The sequence below is a fragment of the Mobula birostris genome, chromosome 3 (genome assembly GCF_030028105.1).
Source record: "Mobula birostris isolate sMobBir1 chromosome 3, sMobBir1.hap1, whole genome shotgun sequence".
NCBI lineage: Eukaryota > Metazoa > Chordata > Chondrichthyes > Myliobatiformes > Myliobatidae > Mobula > Mobula birostris.
Genome location: NC_092372.1, coordinates 21131639 through 21152444, shown reverse-complemented (window position 1 = coordinate 21152444; position 20806 = coordinate 21131639). Strand labels below are relative to the sequence as shown.

Here is a 20806-nt window from a genome sequence, read left to right as displayed (position 1 = left end):
ACAGAATTCAGAAGTTAGCTGTCTCACAAAATACGTGAATCCGATGTCTTGCAAAATTAACAAATTCATTGACACAGACTTCTATGAAGTTGAGACTTCTGGTTGAGACCCCCCTGAAATGAGTTCTTGCAGGGTGGGATGTCTGCATTCATATAGTCATAGTCATAGTCATACTTTATTGATCTCGGGGGAAATTGGTTTTTGTTACAGTTGCACCATAAATAATAAATAGTAATAAAACCATAAATAGTTAAATAGTAATATGTAAATTACGCCAGTAAATTATGAAATAAGTCCAGGACCAGCCTATTGGCTCAGGGTGTCTGACCCTCCAAGGGAGGAGTTGTAAAGTTTGATGGTCACAGGCAGGAATGACTTCCTATGACGCTCTGTGCTGCATCTCAGTGGAATGAGTCTCTGGCTGAATGTACTCCTGTGCCCACCCAGTACATTATGTAGTGGATGGGAGACATTGTCCAAGATGGCATGCAACTTGGACAGCATTCGCTTTTCAGGCACCACCATCAGAGAGTCCAGTTCTATCCCCCCAACAGCACTGGCCTTACGAATGAGTTTGTTGATTCTGTTGGTGTCTGCTACCCTCAGCCTGCTGCCCCAGCACACAACAGCAAACATGATAGTACTGGCCACCACAGACTCGTAGAACACCCTCAGCATCGTCCAGCAGATGTTAACCACCCCTTCCAGTGCTAGGCCCATGTTCTTCAAGGCCTTAGTAATTCAAATGATTAAATGGACACTCCTTAAATAGTATTAATAGCTCTGCTTCCACCACCTTCTGGGTGAAAAGGGTCCCCCTCAAATCCCCTCTAAATCTTTTACCCCTCACCCTACTTCCGGTCAAGATGTCACCAGCGAACAATGATTCCTCAGATGACGTCTTCCAGATAGTCTATCTTTTCAGTTTTTCTATGTCTTCTACTTATTCTTTTTATCATAATTTTGATTTTGAAACTGTTGGAGCCTGCGACTTATGGTCTGTAGTTCGATCGAGTGAACTTGTGCTCTGCTGTTCCCGAGAAAACTCCAGAAGAAAAATGCAAGCGCAACCTACCACAAGGAGATGAGATGAGGGGCCAAGATTGATGACATTGCTCGTTGATTAAAGCATCAAGGAAAATTGACACCTCAAGGCAAATGTGGAGAAGAGCGAGCGGTTCTCCGAGAGACTGCTAGTGTGTGTGGGTTTGCTCGGTGAGACCACTGGTTCATGTCACTTCCCTCGGAGAGACCACTGGTTCGAGTTGCTGCCTTCAGAGTGGCTGCTGAATCCCGATGCACTCAGAGACGTTATTGACACTTTGAGATTTATGGATGGGACGGTAGTTCAAACTAACGGTAGTTCATATTGACTTCTTTCAGTTCTACAATTTTTTCATGTTCTCACCCATCCTTTCTTGTTGTGGTTTGGCGGGTTAGGGGTTTGGGTGACATGCTAGTTTTTGTGTGAGGGAGGGGTTGGGGGTGTATGGGATTTGGAGTTTTTGTTTCTTTTTGCGTGGGGGAGATTGATGCCCTTCTTTCAACTATTTATATGGTTTTCTGTATTCCATGGCTATCTGGGAAGACAAATCTCAGAGTTGTATTCTGCATACATGGTGAGATGAAGGCCTCCATCGATCAGAGTTAACTACAGATGTCGTGTCCTGGCTGTCTACATACGCAAGCCTGGGTGGTACAATATTGAGAGCAAGCTGTTGCCCATGTAGCAAACTCCCCCTCTCCAAGAAACAGCAGAGACAGATACAGCAGCATCCCAGGAGTTGCTAATCAGCAATAATCTCAATGTAAGACTACCTTAGGGACTCCAGCTCCGGATTTTTCCCTCAGGGTTTACTCCAAAGCCTTTCCCATGAGTGGGTATAGCAGAAAGGCAGTGGAGGATTGAGATCAGAGTTTTCCTTCTCCTAAATGAGCTTCCAACCATGGGTGACGAGCCTCATCTGCCCAAAATGACTGGTTTTAAGGTGCCAGTAACCTGCCTTTGGTCCTTCTTCTGTCAGTAGAAATGGTTCCGCCGGGCTTAGTAGCTAAGCCGCACATGAAGGCCAGGAGCCGGACGAGGCACATGCCTTTAGGAGTATTTAATAGGTAGTGGGACCTTGTCCCCATTATCACCCCTGGCTATAGCAACGTTAAGGAACTTCTACATACATACTATGATGATAAAATGAGCCTTTGAACTTTTGATATCCAAGTCAATGTTTTAGGAACAGCTTCTTCCCTTCCGCTATCAGATTTCTGGATGGACAATGTACTCATGAACACTACCTCACTACTTCTGCTCTCTTTCTGCACTACCTATTGAATCTTTAATATATATTTCTTATTGTAATTTATAATATATTTTATGTATTAAAATGTACTGCTACCACAATATAATTTTCATGACATTTGTCAACGAAAATAAACTTGAACCAGTATGGATAACTTCAGTCATGTCAACATTAAACTGATTCCACAACCTATGGACTTACTTTCAAGGACTCCAGGTCTCAAGTTCGCAGTGTTACTTATTTAGTTATTTATTATTATTATTGTATATTTATTTTTTTCTCAGCTCAAGCTGTAACCTAAGGTACAAGCGTAGCCAAGTACACTCATTTCTCAATTGCTAGGAACTTACAGGCTAATCTAGTGGTGTTTAGTATCATGGCTTTCTGGAGATTTACTTAGATAGATGTGTAGAGTTCATTGTTTAATGCTATTGTGTAGTGGTTTTGGAATGGTACCAGTTGTAGATATTACTATTGGGACAATATATACCCTGGTCATATTCCATAGTCTTTCAATTTCCTCTTTTAATTCTGCATATTGCAGGTGTTTTTCACTTACTGATTTCTGAAAGTTATGTGTGTTCGGAATGGCTATCTCTATTAAGTAAGTTGTTCATGCTTGTTTGTCCTGCATTATTACTATGGATTATCCTGTCTATAATAATGCATTGGTCAGAATATAGTTTGTGGAATTCTGACTCTAAAACTGGATCTGACTTGTATTTATAGTAAGGCATGGTGTCTTTTATGAGTTTGTTTTTTAAAGCAAGCTGTTGGTGAATGATGTTTGCCGCGTAGTTGCACTTACATAAGTAATCAGATTGAGTTAAACTGCTGCAGGATCCTGCAATGTGTTGAATTGTTTCTGGTTTCTCTTTGCATTTTCCACACTTTATTATTATTATTATCATTTGTTTTTTTTTTGTATTTGCACAGTTTGTCTTCTTTTGCCCATTATTTTTCAGTCTTAGTTTGTGTGTAGCTTTTCATTGATTCTATTGTATTTCTTTGTTCTACTGTAAATGCTTTCAAGAAAGCAACTCTCAGGGTAGCATATGGAGACATGTACATACCTTGATAATAAATTTACTTTAAACTTTGAACTTTGATTCTGACACTGGTCCCTAAATGTCTGTTCACTATCTCTCTTGCTCTTGTCCAGACTGTCCCATTCCCCTCACTGCTTCAAGTCCCTCCAGGCTCTGAATTTCTTGCTGTATCCTGCTGATCTAAACAAATCGAATTAGAATGAAAACATCTGCATCTGGGATTAATGGAAATAACTTCAGATTTCATGGCACGACAGAAATAGAACAGCGCTCTAAAATACGCTAACAGATACCTCCGAGTGAACATTGCTGAGCTAATTGAATAGTAAATGGAGATATTGCCAGGAAACAAGGCAGATTTATTTGAATACTTGTCATAATGTTCTCCCAGCCGCCGGATGTGTAACATGTCAGCTTTACACGCAGTGTGGGGCAGTCTAGTGCATAGATCTTCACACCCTTCCTGTCCCCAGTGCCGAAGCATAGGTGAACTGTCAGCTTGAAGCAATTGATGAGAGAGCAATGAGGCACGAATGAGCAAAATGTATCTGGGGGGAGAGCACACAGATCGCTGCATCGCAGCAATCGGATCATAGGGCTGTTTAGAATGGGGAGAGGGAAACAAAGCAAGAGAAAGTACTGACACCAATTAAATGGCTTAGCTACACATAAAGCCTATTTATGGAGAGAAATTTGTTTGCCTTTGAAAAACACTTAACTCGTACTTGAAGTGACTTTAGGGGATTTTTCACTTTCTTTGATACGGCTAATAAATTTAGCAGGAGATAATCACACTGACTAGAGTAACCTAGTCTGGTGCACAGCTGGTTTCAGTTGTCTGGGGATTGGAGTGTTCATGGCGTACTAATTAGTGGAAAATGTCAAAGTAAAACTAAAATACCTTTATATAATTTGAAGGAGAAGAAAATTTTTCATGACAAAGGGTCTCTCATCAAGGGGCTGTTTTTATTTTTAAAAAAGCATTTGCTTTTGATTTATGACCTGATTTATATTTTTGTCATTCACTTTCAAAAGGGAAGGGGCGTTGGCCCATTTCTTTATAAATATGATATACACTGTACCTGTCATAATATTTATAAAATTGTCCTTTCTCCTTCGGAGCAAGTTAGAGACTGATGTTTCAGCTTTATGCAAAATAGGGAGTTGTACGTAACTGATTTTACCTCATAAATTCTCCATCGTTCCCCATCATTGTCACACACAAGCAGAGGTGACAGTTGATTATACCATCAACTGTCACTGAGATGTTTGCTCTGTTTATGAATGTTTGTCTGTTGCAGGCTTTTTTTCTATAAATAATATAGAAATGTATATAGATATAGCTCACGAAAATTTCAATGCTTCACTCCAACCCCTATTCTGAAAATGCCAAGCCTATCTAACAGTGAATAAGATTAGATGTGACATCAGGAATGAGAGCATGTTACAGGCAGGCGCTACCCTGGGTTGCAGATTAGAGAGAGGGGGAAGCAATTGGTTCAGTTCTTCCACTAGAGAAAAATTGTTGAGTGATCTGCATTAAAGGGAACCTGTCTTCATTACAAAAAGTTGAAGGAACTTTCTTAGAAGTAAAATTAACAAAATATCTGCAGATCATTTAGTTCACTTTTTGATTGTTTCATAAGTAATACTTTTCAATGTGACTCTCCTATTCTGATACCTTTTCTGGGTTCCATAGTGGTATTCGACTGTCATCTCCTCCAGCATTACCACCCTGTGTCATCAAATGGATTATGAGGACAGGTTGAGTGAGCTGGGGCTATTCTCTTTGGAACGAATGAGGTTGAGAAGAGACTTGATGAAAGTGCATAAGAGGATAAGAGGCATAGATCAAATAGGCAGTCACAGATTTTTTTCCCAAGGTAGAAATATTTAATATGAGGGAGCCTAATTTGAAGGTGATTGGATGAAAATAGGGGAGGATGTCAGAGGTACGTATTTTACAGAGAGCATGGATGGGCTTCCCGCAGTTGTGGTAGAGGCAGATACATCAGGATATTTTAGGGAATCTTAGAGAAGAACGTGGGTGATAGAAAATGAAGGACTGTGTAGGAGAGAAGGGTTGAATTGATCATAGAATAGGTTGAAAGTTCAGCACAACATTATGGGCTGCGGGCCTTGTATTGTGCTGTAACGTTCTATATTCTACTGGCCAAGTTTTGGATCATCCGTCCTCAATGTGGTTCGATACTTAATTTGCTACTGTGCCTGTGGATGGCATATGGTCTATTTATTACATTAAAGGCTTAATAAATGCACTAAATTGTTGTACTTGCGGGGGTGCTCACAATTTGGCAACATTCCACCGGCCGGCAAGATAAAATGACAAGTCGTTGGCAGGCTCAGCATTTAGACTATGCTAACCAAAGTTAAGTTGCAGCACTAAACTGCTTGTGATTTACATTTGATGCTTCACCTCACAAGAACACAGGAAAATAGGAGTGGTAATAGGCCATGAGGTCCCTCAAGCCTGCTGCCACATTCATGTGTGATTTTTCAATATCGAAATAAACTTTATTCATAATAAATATATTACAATAATGAACTGTGCAGTGCCTTCTTATTCATACATTCATAGTCAATAGGTTATGCCAGGTCCTGTTACATTACTTAAAACCAGTTGCCACTGATGTGTTGCCATTCATGCCCGATGTACCCCAGGCCTCGATTCTTCCTCTGTGCCATTTCCCCACAGCTCTCAATTATCTTTCCTTTCAAAAATTTACCCACCTCTTCTTTAAGTGCCTCCAATGAGCTACCGTCCTCTGAAGGGAAATAACAGCAAAGCAGTTCTCAAAGTATTGAGAGATAAGTGTGACAGCAGCAGAAAAATTGTTTTTCTGCCCTTGGTTCCACACCAGTTGTTTGTAGTGGTGTGATAGATTAAATTTTAGTTGGTTCCTTCCTCACATTGAAATGGAGAAAAAAACAGATATAAGTGAACCCGGGTAGATTCTTTTGAAGTTTTAGTTAAGATAAAGGCATTCAGTTGATCCAGGGGTCATCGAGGACGGTATGTTTAAAATGCAAATCAAAATTCAAGGTGTTCACACTGGAGTCATACTTTGATGTTGTACTGAAGATATATGTGGTCAGCAAGTTACATTTGAAAGGTTCCACTTCATCTTTTCCCAGTAATTAGTTCCACTGGAGTTGTATACTAATTCTGAGGAAACATTAAGTGACTTCAGTATTGGCATATGTCAGCCCAGTATTTGTTAATTTGATATTTGATTTAATCGAGCCTGACTGACAAACCTGACCTCAAAGAAGAGATGTCCTTAAAGGATTCCTCCTTTCCTCATTGCCAGTCTGTTGTCAGAATAAATGACTTTATAACAAAAGTTGGTATTTGTGTGCTTCATGAATGTAGGGTGACACAGTAGCATAGCAGTTAACGTAACATTTTACAGCGCCAGCTGTAAGATTGGTGTTAAATTCTTGCCACTGTCTGTAAGAAGTTTGTACGTTCTCCTCGTGACTGCATAGGCTTCCTCTGAATGCTCTGGTATCCTTCCAATTCCGAAGACCTACAAATTAGGGTTATTAAATTACGGGCATGCTATGTGGGTGACACTTGTGGGCTGCCCCCAGCACATTTTGTACTGTGTCGGTTGTAGACACAAATAGTTACAACCCAAACACCACTCCTAGAATAAATGTAAAGGTTGGCACAACATTGTAGGTCAAAGGACTTGCACTATTCTATGTTCTATGTTCTAAAACAATAACAAAATTTTGTAGCCTGGGAAAAATACACACTCAGGACAACAAATACATTTTTGGGTCTTTAATTCCTTTATTTGTTTAGATGTTTTAATGGAGAAAGAGGGTATCAAAATAAAAGCAACAGAATGCATTTAAAAAAGACACAGTTCCTGCTTGTTACAATCACAGCTTAATTTCAATCCACGCAATTGTGTATCAACAGTTACATATGCAGTATGAAAATAAATAAAAGAAAATATACAGAACCAATACAGTCGTGACAATTATAGAAACATAGAAAACCTTAAACACAAAATACTCTGCAGATGCTGGGGTCAATGCAACACTCACAACACACTAGAGGAACTCAGCAGGTCGGGCAGCACCCGTGGAAATGATCAGTCAATGTTTTGGGCTGGAACCCTTCATCAGGACTGAAGAGAGAAGGGGCAGGGTCTCTATAAAGAAGGTGGGGGGGATGCTGCCCGACCTGCTGAGTTCCTCCAGCGTGTTGTGAGTGTAACATGGAAAACCTACAGCACAATGCAGGCCCCTTGGCCCACAACGTTGTGCTGAACATGTTCCTACCTTAGAAATTACTAGGCTGACCTATAGCCCTCAACTTTACTAAGCTCCATGTATCTATCTAAATATCTCTTGAAAGACCCTATTGTATCCGCCTCCACCATCGTTGCCGGCAGCCCATTCCACGCACTCACCACTCTCTGAGTAAAACATTTACCCCTGACATCTCCTGTGTACCTACTCCCCAGCACCTTAAACCTGTGTCCTCTTGTGGCAACCATTTCAGCCCTGAGAAAAAGCCTCTGACTAACCACACGATCAATGCCTCTCATCATCTTATACACCTCTATCAGATGACCTGTCATCCTCCGTTGCTCCAAGGAGAAAAGGCCGAGTTCACTCAACCTATTCTCATAAGGCATGCTCCCCAATCCGGGCAACATCCTTGTAAATCTCCTCTGCACCCTTTCTATGGCTTCCACATCCTTCCTGTAGTGAGGCAATCAGAACTGAGCACAGTACTCCAAGTGGGGTCTGACCAGGGTCCTATATAGCTGCAACATTACGTCTTGGCTCCTAAATTCAATTCCACGATTGATAAAGGGCAATACACCATATGCCTTCTGAACCACAGAGTCAATCTGCGCAGCTGCTTTGAGTGTCCTATGGAATTGGACCCCAAGATCCCTCTGATCCTCCACACTGCCAAGAGTCTTACCATTATACTACCAAAATGAACCACTTCACACTTATCTGGGTTGAACGCCATCTGCCACTTCTCAGCCCAGCTTTGCATCCTATCAATGTCCTGCTGTAACCTCTGACAGCCCTCCACACTATCCACAACACCTCCAACCTTTGTGTCATCAACAAACTTACTAACCCATCCCACCACTTCCTCATCCAGGTCATCTATAAAAATCACGAAGAATAAGGGTCCCAGAACAGATCCCTGAGGCACCCGACTGGTGACCAACCTCCATGCAGAATATGACCTATCTACAACCACTCTTTGCCTTCTGTGGGCAAGCCAGTTCTGGATCCACAAAGTAATGTCCCCTCGGATCCCATACCTCTTTACTTTCTCAATAAACCCTGCATATTGTACCTTATCAAAAATGCTGAAATCCATATACACTACATCTACTGCTCTTCCTTCATCGATGTGTTTCGTCATATCCTCAAAAAATTCAATCAGGCTCATAAGGCACGACCTGCCCTTGACAAAGCCATGTTGACTACTCCTAATCATATTATACCTCTCCAAATGTTCATAAATCCTGCCTCTCAGGATCTTCTCTATCAACTTACCAACCACTGAGATAAGACTCACTGGTCTATAATTTCCTGGGCTATCTCTACTCCCTTTCTTGAATAAAGGAACAACATTCGCAACCCTCCGATCCTCCGGAACCTCTCCCATCCCCATTGATTATGCAAAGATCATCGCCAGAGGCTCAACAATCTCTTCCATTGCCTCTCACAGTGGCCTGGGGTACATCTCATCCAGTCCCAGCAACTTATCCAACTTGATGCTTTCCAAGAGCTCCAGCACATCCTCTTCCTTAATATCTACATGCTCAAGCTTTTCAGTCTGCTGAAAGTCATCACTACAATCATCAAGATCCTTTTCCATAGTGAATACTGAAGTGAAGTATTCATTAAGTACCTCTGCTATTTCCTCCGGTTCCATACACACTTTCCCACTGTCACACTTGATAGGTCTTATTCTTTCATGTCTTATCCTCTAGCTCTTCATATACTCGTAGAATGCCTTGGGGTTTTCCTTAATCCTGCCCGCCAAGGCCTTCTCATGGCCCCTTCTGGCTCTCCTGATATAAAATCAATACAAACAACATTAGAATCCCACCAACCATGTATCTTATACAAAACATCAAAAATATAAATAAATATATCTCATCTTTACAAAGATGTACAATCACTTTGGCACACACGTGCTGAACTTCCAAGCACATATAGGCTAGACCCTGAAATGAGTTCTCTTTGCTCATGTTATGTGAACGAAAATTAACACATTCGCATTACTCCATTACATTCACATGCAGTCATGAAACAATAAAGTAAGGCAAAAATAAACTTTTACAAAACTTCTTCAATATATTCCCTTGTCGTTAAAATCACGAGAAAGACTAACCTATTAGACCAATAAGGAACTTTGCACAACCACGCTATCCAGAGCCAATACCTTACTCGCAAAACTCTAAAGCATCCACATGTAAACATGTCAAATTACCAATATCCTAGATATACAAAAAAGTATAAATGAATTTACATGGATATTATCAAATAGTAGTCTCCTTTCCTCACAATACGACCAGTACTCCCAGCACTTGATGTTTGTTCTTTCTTTCTTTCTACTCTTTCTTTCTACTCCGCTCATGCATAATGATGTCGTTGTTTTCTCTTAAAGGCACAGGCAGCTATTTTAGCATTCCCTGAATATATAAGTGCACTTCAACAGTGAAAAATAAATATTCAACAGTCATCTGATACAAGAATGCAGAATAAAGTAACACTCACAACACACTGGAGGAACTCAGCAGGTCAGGCAGCATCCGTGGAAAAGATCAGTCAACGTTTTGGGCCGGAACCCTTTGTCAGGACTGTAGAGAGAAGGGGCAGAGGCCCTATAAAGAAGGTGGGGGGAGGGTGGGAAAGAGAAGGCTGGTAGGTTTCAGGTTAAAAACCAGTAAGGGGAAAGATAAAGGGGTGGGGGAAGGGAGACAGGGAGGTGATAGGCAGGAAAGGTGAAGAAGGAATAGGGGAAAACACAATGGGTAGTAGAAGGAGGCGGAACCATGAGGGAGGTGATAGGCAGCTGGGGGAGGGGGCAGAGTGACATAGGGATAGAGGAAAGGAGGGGGAGGGAATTACCGGAAGCTGGAGAATTCTATGTTCATACCAAGGGGCTGGAGACTACCTACACGGTATATGAGGTGTTGCTCCTCCAACCTGAGTTTAGCCTCATCATGTAACAGCTGCAGTGAAAGAGCAGGGCAGGTAGACAATAAGCTACAAGATCATAAGGTGGATTGTGAGGTCAAGAGTCCATCTTATCACACTAGGGAACCAATCAATAGTTTCATAATTGGGATAGAAGCAGTCCTTGAGCCTGGTGAGATGGCAAAGGTGAGAAGAGAGAACAGCCAGGGTGAGTGGAGTCCTTGACTGTGCTGGCTGCTTTACTGAGCACTTGGGAAGTATAGGCAGAGTCCATGGGATGGAGGCTGGTTTCCATGATGTGCTGAGCTGTGTCCACAATTCTGCCAATTCTCTGACTTTCTCAGATCCAGAAAACATCTGTTGAATTTCAGAGGTGGAGGGGGGAGGGGGTATGGTTTAAAAACTCTCAGTTGTCCCTGTAATATCCATCTTAATTGATGCTGCATATATTAATAAATAACTTCAAGAGTTTTGGAGACAACTTACTTCATTTTGTCTAATGCTGACTGTAAAAGACAATTGTAGGTGTTTCTAATGTGATGAATCACCAACTGTAAAGTAGTAAAATTCAGTTAGATACTTTCCTAAAGATGTAAAGAGGGAGAAAACATATGGCATTTGATCATGCTGGTCTGAGACCGTATGGGATGTTTATCAGTCTAAGTGTATTGACATATTCATATGAGGATCCTTGGTTCATTTAGTGAAACCAAAATGACCTGAGGCCATGCTCTCTTCTCACTGCTGACATTACGAGGAAGGTACAGGACCCTCAGGACCCACAGCATGAGGTTCAGGAATACTTATTACCCCTCAACCATCAGCCTCTTGAATCAGAGGGTCAGCTTCACTCACCCCAACACTGAACTGTCCCCACAACCTGTGGACTCATTTTCAAGGACTCTTCATCTCATGTTCTCAATATTTACTGCTTATTCATTTATTATAATTATTATTATATTTTGTTTTTGTTGTTGCACAATTTGTTGTCTTTAGCTCTTTGTCGTTGGTCCATCTTGGTGTGTCCCGTCTTTCATTGGTTCTATTGTATTCCTTTGTATTTACTGTGAATGCTGCAAGAAAATAAACTTCAGGGTTGTATATGGTGATGTATATGTATTTTGATAATCAATTTACTTTGAAATTTGAACTTTTGAACTGTGAAACTCACCGACAAGTTCTAGCCCCAGCAGACCTTACAGAAAGTGCCATGTAAGGCAGCAGAGTAACGTAACGGCTGGTGTAAAACTTTATAGCACCAGTGACCAGGGTTCAATTTCCACCACAGTCTGTAAGGTGTTTGTACATTCTCCCTGTGAGCACGTGGAATTCCTCGGGGGGGGAGGAGAGGGAGGCTCTGATTTCTTCACTTTCCGTAATTGTACAGGTTAGGATTAGTTAAATTGTGGCCATGCTGTGAGTCTGAAAGCTATTCTTTAGCAACAGAATATTAACAAAGTATTAGCACAACTGTGACACGAGGAAATCTGCAGATGCTGAAATTTCAAGCAACACACATGAAAGTTGCTGGTGAACGCAGCAGGCCAGGCAGCATCTCTGGGAAGAGGTGCTGCCTGGCCTGCTGTGTTCACCAGCAAGTTTTATGTGTGTTGCTTGAGCGTAACTTTGACCTGGTCTTCAACTCATCCTTCACCTGCCCACCTATTAATCTGCCTGGAGGCAATTTGAATATGGCAGGAATAGTTTATTTATTGTAGCAGCACATGAGGCACTTGTGTGAACCCTGTGGTTTCAGGAACCTAGTAAGTTGGTTAATATACACTATAGTGTATGAAATCACTTGAGCATGCAACTACACAACAGCTCTATAACTTACTTGCATCAATCTGCTAATGCGCAGTTTAGCAGACCCACAGGTACATAATGTTATCTGTACTTGTATGTCTAAGACCTAGGGTTCATTTTTATTTTCTTTTGAAGGCACACGACTAATTGCATCAAGCTCTTGTTTTAATTGATTGAGGAAAAAAACAACAGGAGTATTTTGCTTGTTATTCGGTCTCGCCGGTGATATGACTCATCTTTTATTTGATGTGACTGCACATTTCCTATGATAGAGTTATAAAATTTCCGACAAGATGAATCTCTAACTTTCCAATGCTTCAGATAGACAGGCTGATGTGAAAATTGTAAGAATGCTTTTTAAGAATACTTATCTGAAAACATTTTGCCATCTGGAAAATAAAAATAACCGGAACCTTTCTTCTGGTGGTGAGAAGAAATTGAATACTCATCTATTGTATTCAATTTTCCTGGGGCAGCCTGCTCTACATCGGTGAAACCTGACGTAGATTGGGGGACTACTTAGTTGAGCACCTTCAACAGGCAGTATTTCCCAGTAGCCAACCATTATGATTCCATTCCCCATTCCCATTCTGACATGTTAGTCCAGGGCCTCCTCTAATGTCACGATGAGGCCACTCTCTGTTGGGAGGAGCAACAACTCGCATTCCATCTGGGTAGCCTCCAATCTGACAACATGAACATTGGTTTCTCTAACATCTGGTAATTTTTCTTCCCCTTTCATTTTCAGTCCTGAAAAGGGCTTCATTCCGAAATATTGACTGTTTATTCCTTCCTGGAGATGCCGCCTGACCTGCTGAGTTCCTCCAGCATTTTGTGTGTGTTGCGCTGATTTTACCAGGTTGAGGTTGCACTCATTATCAACAATAACTTGTAAGTAATCTGGTAAAATCACTTCTTAAGTGTGTTTCACAGGACCATTAAAAGATTAAATTTGAAACTGGGCCAGCTGAGATTCTTGGTGAATCAGAAAGAGGGGAAGGGAGATGGAGAGTATTGGGGAAATTATTTCCATAATTCTTTCAAACATAGTGAGAGGCTGCCTTAGCCCACAGAACAATCGTATCTCCCTCTAATTTTCTCTCCAACCTATTCTCAACGTTCAAAGTAAATTTATCATCAAGGTACGTAAATGTCACCATATGGTACCTTGAGATTCATTTTCTTGCAGGTGTTTACAGGAAAATAAATACAATAGAATTTATGAAAAACTACATGATGAAGACTGCGAACATCCTGTGTTCAAAAGAGGACAAATTGTGCAAATAATAAACAAACAATCCTGGGAACATAAGTTGTAGAGTCCTTGAAAGTGAGGCAATAGGTTGTTGAATCTATTATGCGCCAAAGTGAGTGAAGTTATCATGCTGGTTCAAGAGCCTGGGGTGGCTGAAGTTCAAATTTCTAAGTAAATGTATTATCAAAGAATGTATATGTCACCATAAACTATCCTGACATTCATTTGGGCATTCACGTTAGGTACAAAGAAATACAATAGAATCAATGAAAAACTAGACACTAAGACTGACGATCAATGTACAAAAGAAGACAAACAGTGCAATACAAATAAACGAATAATATTGAGAACATGAGTTGTAGAGTCCTTTAAAGTGAGTCTGTTGGCTGTGGATTCAGTTCAGTGTTGGGGTGAGTGAAATTATCAGCGCTGGTTCAGGAGCCTGGTGGTTGAAGGGTAATAACTGTTCCTGAACCTGGTGGTGTGTCACCTAAGGCTCCAAGCTAATGGCCTTGAGCTTTGGAAGCTGAATGCTATCAATGATGAGGTGAGTAAAATTAGGAGATAGTTGGGGATTAGAAGTGAGGTCCACAGAGTTGCTATATGTTGTCAACCGGAAGCAGTTTACAGAAGGAAGGAGCAGAAGAGCACAGGAGGTATTCAAAAACAAGGATGACATATTAAATTCTAGACAGTGCTAGAAATAAATGGTATTAGCAAGCATAAGGGTAATGGATGAATGGGGCTTCATATAACATGCCAGATGGGCAACCGTTTCAGACATCCTCAGGTTTCTTCAGGGTGTAATGATGATGCCAACCATGATGCATTTTAACAATCGTGTCTGAGGACAGCAAGGGGCAAGTGAAACCTTCAGCAATGCATGAGCTGAGCTACGTAGGGAGTCGAGCAATGTTTTGGAGGTGGGAATTATAGGTTTTACAGATGGCAAGTGCCTGTAGTGCGAACTTTCTCTCAGGATTGAATATGGCACCATGATTCCAAACATTCTGTACCAGATTCAGGCAGTTAGCAACCAAAGGGATGGAGTCAGTGGCTTGTGAAAGGAGCCAGAAGCCATGACTTTGGTCCTCACAGTACTACTTGAGGGACATCTCTGCCCATCTAGAACAACACCCAAGTCAAGCATTCTGACCATTTCATGACACTGGAAGGACTACGAACTGAGGTAGAGGTGAGCATCAACTATGTACGGTGTATAAGTTGACCTTGTGCTTTCAGATGATGTCACTAGGGGGCAGTGAGTGGATGAGAAATGGAAAGTCGTGAGCAAGGTACGTGAAACGTGTTAACTGTTTAAAGTGTGTTTGCCCAAAGAAAAGGATCTTTTAAAACATATTTTGCCCTCAAATATTTTCCTTAATTGGGAAGATATCTTGTTGGTGAACATGACCTGTGAAAACATGAAATATTTGGTACATTTCCAAAAATAATGGATGGAGAAAGAGATATGTTAATTGGATATGAACTGATCAGGAAATGGGCTAAATAGTGCATTAGATAAATTGATCAATCCATCAGCTGAGTGCTTAGCTGTAGTAAAACAGAACTGAGAAACTCAATTGGATTAATCAGGGGTAAAATCAAAACTTGTAATTGATACAGTGGATATTATAAAGTATATAATGATTTGAAGTTCCATTGCTCCTCAATTTCTTTCATCAAAAAATAATTATTTATTCTTTCTGGTCACAATATTCAGCACCCAACCTTGCAGAGGAGAGCAAGTCAATTTAATCACCTATTCCTCATATTTCCCTGGTTTCCTCTTCCTGATTTTCTGAATATTAGGACCCAACATTACCACATAATATCTCCCATGTAGCTTCTTAGCTTTCCCACAGAAGGAGGTGACACTGACTGCACCAATCCTTCAGTCAAAACCCTGATGTTACTCCAGTTACGCAGAAGCTTTCTTAAATAAGGGCACCATTCTGAATGGGTGCTCCCAAAGATCCAAAACATAAAATTAAGTGAATTACCTAACCTTGTTGAATGTGGCAGATTTAGACCATACCATTGCTGCTTTATAAAATTATAAGAGATAAAGGTGAGCTTTACAAAGGTGATCTTTGGTGGGTCTCAGCCTGCAACATCGACTGTACTTTTTTCCATAGATGCTGCCTGGCCTGTGGAGTTCCTCCAGCATTTTGTGTGTGTTCCTCAGTCAGTGTTGCTACTTCACAAGCTCTGGTAACCCAAGTTCAAGCCTGATGTCCGTTTTTGCTTGTGTGGAGTCTGTGACTTTCCCCGTCTCTGCATGCGTTCCCCTTGGGTGCTTTGGATGCCTCGCATCTCCCACACGAGAATGCAGTTGCTGGACATGTGGAGGAATGAGATTGATGGAATTGCTTTGAAAGCCAGCGGAGACTCAGTGAGTCAGGTAGTTTCCTTTTATTTCATAAGAACAAATGGGAAAAAATATTTTGATTGAAACAGAGGCCTTCTCCCTCTACCTGTGTTCTGACTTGCATAGTGTATGGGCAAAATGGAGTTCAACGTGGGAGTGTGTGAGGCTACACACCAGTAAAAGGAAGCTAGTGGCCATTTACTATCTAAATGGAGGAAGTCTGCAGATGAGCCAAATGCAGAGAGATCTTGGTGTTCCTGTGCACAAATGTCAACGGGGTAGCAGACAAATTGCTAGGAAGAGATTGCAAAAGGCCTTCTATTGCAAAAAGCTTGGAGTTTAGGAATAGAGAAGTATTGTAACAATAACAGAGAGTACCATACCTGGCTACATCTAGAGTGTGGGGCACAATATTGGTCTCTCTGTTTAAGTAAGGATATATAGAAAATAGCAGCAGTCCAAAAGAAACTCACCAGGATAATCTCTGGAATGAGAAGATTGCCTTATCAAGAATAGCAAAATAAATTAGATTTATATTGAATTTAGAGGTATTAGGGAAGGTCTTATTGAAGCATACAAGATTTTTACAGGGAATAAAATGATAGATGTCTGAGATGTTTCCACTGGTTGGAGAATCTCATACAATTGGACAACATTTACAACATTTGGAAGCAGTTATTTAAAACTGAGGTGAGCAGAAATATCTCACGGAGAGTGGTTACCCTGTGGAATATTCCACCCTAGAGAGATGTGGATACTAGATCACTACAAGTATGTAGAGGAAGTAGAGCCAGTACATTTTTGAAAGACCCAGGAACTGAGAGCTATGGGAACTGAGGCCTAGGACACATCAACAACAATCATACTGAATAGCAGGGCAGATGTGAGTGGCTGAATGGCTCTGATTTCCTGACAGTCTAATGCTCTGCCGTGTCCTTGTAGAATCACACCGTGGAAGAAACAGCTAAGCTTCGCAGCAAAATTAGGGTGCCATGGTAGCATAGTGGTTAGCATGACACTATTATAGTTTGAAGCGTTGGAGTTTGGAGTTCATTCCCGGCATCCTCCCTAAGGAGCTTGTATGTTCTACTCATGGAATGCATGGGTTTCCTCCGGGTGCTCCAGTTTCCAAAGTTAGCATATTAATTGGTCATAGTGAATTGTCCCACAATTAGACAAGGGTTAAAACTGAGAGGTTGGTGGCTGCACAGCTGTAAGGGTCTACTCCATGCTGTATCTCTAAATAAAATAAAATGAAATATCACACTGTCCTCCAGTGGTTTAACACTCTTGAACCCTGAATTCTTTCAGTCTGATGTAAACACAACAACAGGATGTAAGTATTACATGTTGATACGGAGACTCCTGTGCACCATCAGTGAGATGTAATAAACATCCATTTTTTTATTCCCAAGGTTAACAATTACTATGGCCACTGTATGCACTAATATCACAGCCATGTCCTTTATAACATTTATAGCTTCAGTGTAATTTTTGTGCCTGTATTGGACACTGTGCAGCAATATCAAGCAGTCCCAGGTCAGCAGTGGAACAGTTTGAAGCAGGATAAAGCTGAACAATAGCCCGGCAATCCCTGTTGTACTGGTATGATCTTTCTCTCTCTGACAGCAGCCATCCTTTCTGAATGAGGTTTCCAATTTGGTAATTTTTTTTGTGTGCTGTGAGCCTATCCTATTAGGAAGTAGATTGAGAGTGCCCAAATGCATTTCGCAAAGGACAGCCAACAGACAGGAGAGACTTTCATCTCATCAGTCCACAATGAATTGAAGCCAAATACTGAAGATGAAAGACTCATATCTAACCTATTGCATCAGCCAGTCACATCCGTTGGTTTCTAATGTCATATACAGAGAACAAACTGCTAATCAGACCATAGGTGAAAGATGACTGAATACATATAGCACTGTCCCTAACACAGTAATGTTTTTGGAAAATATAATACAGGAAAATATTCCAACAATATATGTGTTTATTAGCTTTATTTGTCGTGTGTACATTGAAACGTGCACAATGAAATGCATTGCTTGCATCAACGACCAACACATCAGCGATGTTCTGGGGACAGTCCACAAATGTCGCCTTGTTTCCGGCACCAACACAGCATGCCCACAAGATACTAAACCTTATTCACACATCTTAGGAAAGTGGGAGAAAACCAGAGCCCCGGAGGAAACCCATGCGGTCACAGGGAGAACATACAATCTCCTTATAGACAACGGAGGGAACTGAACCCCGATCTTAAAGCTGGTGCTGTCAAGCATTATGCTATCCACTATGTTAATATGTCACCCCTTTGTACGATTTGTAATCATCATGAATGTCAATCAAACAAGTCGTCATAACTACAGCCAAGGTTAATTATAAGTAAATATACATGCATGATTTAAATGCTGATAGAGTGTGGATTGTTTTATACTAGTGTACATACAATGCCACAAGCTTGCAGCTGAAAAGGCAAAAGCTGATTTGTTATAATTATTATGCATCTTCTGAAAAAAAACTATTAAAGCAAGAGCCTGAACTGGCTTAGAAACATAGAAAACCTACAGCACAATACACGCCCTTCAGCCCACAAAGTTGTGCCGAACATGTCCCTACCTTAGAAATTACTAGGGTTACCCATAGCTCTCTATTTTTCTAAGCTCCATTTACTTATCCAAAAGTCTTTTAAAAGACCCTATCGTATCCACCTCCACCACCATTGCCAGGAGCCCATTCCACGCACTCACCACTCTCTGTGTAAAAAACTTACCCCTGACATCTCCTCTGTACCTACTCCCAATCACCTTAAACCTGTGCCCTCTTCTGGCAGCCATTTCAGCCCTGGGAAAAAGCCTCTGACTTTCCACATGCTTTACAGGCTTAGAGAGCTTGAACAAATGACAGGAAGCTCACTTTGAGGTAGTCAGTGACAAGGTGGAGAAATCCTTTGGAAAAAAGGATAGGAAGATAAAGCTTGTATGTTCTGGCCAATAGAGAAGAACTAATGTTTTGTTGCAAGGCACACACTGGCAGACATATTCCCAATATCTTATACAAGAACTCTAATGGCAGCTTGATCACAAAAAGCAAATTGTATTACAAAGCTTTCCCTACATTTTGGTTGGCAATGAGCAGAGAATTGAGCCATGTTGGTGACGAAAGTATAAAACTTTAATTTTCTATTTCTGTATCAGTGATAAGCATGCTAGAATGTGCCGTGAAGCCTCTCAGATAGAAAAGACCTTTGGAACCCTCTGCAATGGAGAGCTGTTTGGTCAGGGGTTGCCACTCACTGTGGTCCTGCTTGACGTGGTAACTAGAGAGGAGAAAAATGGCTCTAGCTAATCACACTAGATTTGTCAAGGTGCTACACTTTGCCCAAGGGTGACCTGCAAGATAGCAGAGGGAAGAAGCACCTTTCACCTCCTTTAGCAGACATGTTTTTCCACCCTACCGCTCAATAGTTGTAAATATAATGCTTGACCACATTAAAAGTTGTAAATTCTTCCACTTCCAATTTAGAGCACTATGTCCTGTTTCGCCTCAAAACTCAGGCTTTTGTCCCAACCCGTTTTTCTCAAATATGCTTAGTTAATTTAAAAGTAAAGAAAATGAGTTTAGCATTTGAAAATCTCCAAGTCAGAACTCTGGTGAGTTGGGAATTACAGACCATAACATATCAGGATAAGCTGAGTTGGCTGTGGCCAATAGTTCTAGTAGTAACGCTCGTGTTCAACCACGTATAGATACTGTAAGTACCCCATGGACTGGGTGAACTCACTGGGTATCAGAGAGAAAATATTTCTCCTACCTGGAGATGTACTTTCAACATCCCAAGATTCCACTGCAGTAGTCAGACCAATTCAGCAGCTTCAGTGAACTTTCTTCGGTCATGAAAGTTGTGAAGTGGGGACCATTCTAACTTGTTGTATCACCATCTAATATGGAGGAGCCACTGCAGAGGATCAGAAGAATCTGCAGAGGATTGTAAACTCAGCCAGCTCCCAGCTCCCCCCACCCCCACACTATCAAGGACATCTTCAAAACGCGATGTCCATCGTTAAAGATGCTCACCACTCAGGTCATGTGCTCTTCTCATTACCACAATCAGAGAAGGGGTACAGGAGCCTAAAGACACATACTCAATGTTTTAAATACAGCTTCTTCCTCCCCACCATCAGATTTCTGAACAATGAATCCATGAGCACCACCTCACTATTTTTTAATCTCTTTTTTTGCACTACTTACTTAATTTTTAAAAGATATTTCATATTATGTATAGCGTACATTGTGTATTGCCTGTACTACTGCGACAAAACAGCAAATTTCACAACATATGTCAGTGATAATAAACCTGAATCTGATTCTGATTCTGATTCAGAAGTGGGAATGTTTATTGATGACTGTACAAGGTTCAGTTCCATTCGCAGCATATTGTGAAACAGCCACTGCTTGAGTGCATCAAGTCTTAGCTGAAAATTTTTAAACAAAATTTATACTGTACGGAAACCAGGTTAGAACAATCTCCCTTAAGAAACGTACTACCTTGGCAAATCAATGGCATTATCATCCTGGATCAAACTATTGACTAAAAACTTCACTGGATCAACTGGGCAGATGCAGTTGGTTACAAGATCAAGTCAGAGCCGAGGTGACCTCTACTGCAGAGTTTTCCAACCGACCTGGTATCCATGGACCCCTCAGTTAATGTAGGGGTCCACAGCATAGAAAAGGTCAGGAACTCCTGCTCTCATGCCAGGTTCATTCCCTGTCCCCCAGAGTCTTCATGCCATCCAAATGGTACCAA

The 20806-nt window shown here is 41.1% G+C and overlaps 1 protein-coding gene across 1 annotated transcript in view; it reads left to right on the top strand.

Annotated features, from left to right (window-relative positions):
- celf4 (CUGBP, Elav-like family member 4) overlaps positions 1–20806 on the top strand; it is a 1368200-nt gene that overhangs the window by 733440 nt on the left and 613954 nt on the right. The window lies entirely within an intron of this gene.